Genomic DNA, 2,250 nt, shown 5'->3' on the forward strand with positions numbered 1-2,250 from the left:
GGTCCCAGCAGCCCTGGGGCAGGAGTTACCCAACCCGTCTGCCCGCTCCCGCCGCTTTCCCAACCCGGCCCGAGCAGCTCCGGCTCTTCCCCCTCTCTGGAGCCCTCTCCACGCGGCCATTTACATCGTTTTGGTGTTTCTGCTCAGGGAATTGTAACTCCTTTTTTCAAAGGAAACAGGGGGAGAAGCAACCCGAGCCAGAGGCGAGGCAATGCTGCTACCAGACACCTTTTCCTGCAGGATCCAGTCCTGCCAGACCCACCTCGAATCTGTCAGCTCAGCCCCCAGATCGTGACCTGATGCATTTCAGCATTTGGACTCAATGATCCTTGTGGATCTCTTCCAACCCAGGATATTCCATTAATCTCTGTCGCTGGCCCTACATTTCAATTCACCCTCTGATCCAGCTTCTTTTTTTTTTTTTACCCCTGAAAAGGCAAATTCTCCGTGGTCATGTTGAAATTAAAGCAGCGTTTGAGCCTAAAAATAGCTGGACACATCTGTCCGCCTTCCCCATCTGCTGCCAGCCTGGCTGGATGAAGGGAGGGACTGTCTGTGCAAAATGAGGGACCTGTCTCATCCTTCTGTCCCGTAAAATCAGTTTATTCAGGGAAAATAATCCCCAACACCCCACTGATTCCCCAGATAACGCCCTAGTCAAGGAAGGACAGGAGGAGCTGGGCTCTGCTCAACCAGCTCCTCTAAATAAAGTAATTTTTTTTTTTTTAATTTGAGGTTTTTCTGTTGGTTTTGGGATTCCTTTCATGGAATAAAGCTCCCAGTGGGAATCCTTTCGAGGCACCCCAGCTCCACATGGGCTTGTAATAATCCATCGGCATTTAGCGCCGCGTTCCTGGGGTAAAGGAAGCGGCTGATTGCAGGGATTGAAGCTGGAACCGGCTCTAATTTCTCAAATGTGATTCCTTAAGGACGAGTGGTGCAGTAATGACAGCGTGGAGCGGGAGGAAGAGCCGTGCCCAGCTGGCAGAGCAGGGCCGGAGCAGCCTGGAGCCCTGGGACCAGCCAAGCCCCATCCCACGCAGTGCTGCTGCTCCTGGGGACCCCCAGGACACGCTCAGGAACCCATAACCCACTTCCATACCGGGGAAACTGAGGCACGGGTGGCTCCAGGGGAATGGGGAACCAGCACGGGGCAGCTGGGCTGGGCCTGGAGCTGCTCCAGGAGAGGCGTGAGCTCATCGGGCATCACCTGCCTCGTGATTCACCAGGGCTGCCGCGCTGCTCCACATACTTCCCAACGAGGTTCCATTGGCTGCAGGGGCACCCACGGCCCCACAAACGCGGTGTGGCACCGGTGACCAGCTGGTGACTTTGCCCTGTCACCCAGCGCACCGGAAACCTCCGGAGCCGGGCTGGCCCCAGCCCCGCACGGGGCCGGCAGCACAAAACCGGTCGGAGAACTTTTCTCCCTTCCTTGGGCGGCCGCAGGACGAGCGAGCGCGTGACCCCGGGCCGGGCCGGGTGCAACAGCCTCTCCCCAGCCTTTCTCCAGCTTTTCCCCAGCCCTGCTGCCAGGGAGGGGGCTCACCCAGCCCCAGCTGCCCCATGAAGGGAGAGGGCGGTGAGGGTTGTGCTGGGGATCCATCCTTCATCCATCCCTCCGCAGATCTCGTGGTGCTGCTGCCATTTCCAGCCCATCCCAACACCTGTCACACCCATGGACGCCCAAAAGAGCCAGGGGGATCCCCGGGGGTCAGACTGGGCTGCCCCCCAGCCTGGCTGCCCACCCCTGTGCTGGGGCTAATCCCCAGGAGCGGGCGGAAAAGGGGAGATTAAATTAGATTAGCTGGAGCCGCCTAATTTTAGCGTCCTCACGTGTCGCTGACACACTGCTCCAGCTCTTCCCCTGCTCCCCCAGCCCCGCGCGACCCCCAAAGCCACCAGGGCCACCAGTCAGGACGGGAGGCACCCAAAGGGGCTTTGGCTGGGAGGTGGCACCCAGGGCGGGTGGGCATGGGGGTCTCTAGATCTGTGCCAGGAGGGGCTGGGGGTGGTGACCCCCTTCCATGGCCATGGCCACGCTGCAGTGGGGCTGGCCACCCTCCACCAGTGCCAGCCACTCTCTGTCAGTGCCAGCCATCTGCCTCCAGGGACAGTCACCGCTCCTGGCTTGTGGCCACCTTCCCCTTGTGGCGGCCACTGTCCCCTGGTGATGGTGACCCCCAGCCTTGGGATCACTCCACCCCAAGCAGCCCCCTCTGCAGGGGGACCCCCCGCTCTGGCACATCC

The sequence above is a fragment of the Geospiza fortis genome, unplaced genomic scaffold (assembly GCF_000277835.1).
Source record: "Geospiza fortis unplaced genomic scaffold, GeoFor_1.0 scaffold687, whole genome shotgun sequence".
Lineage (NCBI taxonomy): Eukaryota > Metazoa > Chordata > Aves > Passeriformes > Thraupidae > Geospiza > Geospiza fortis.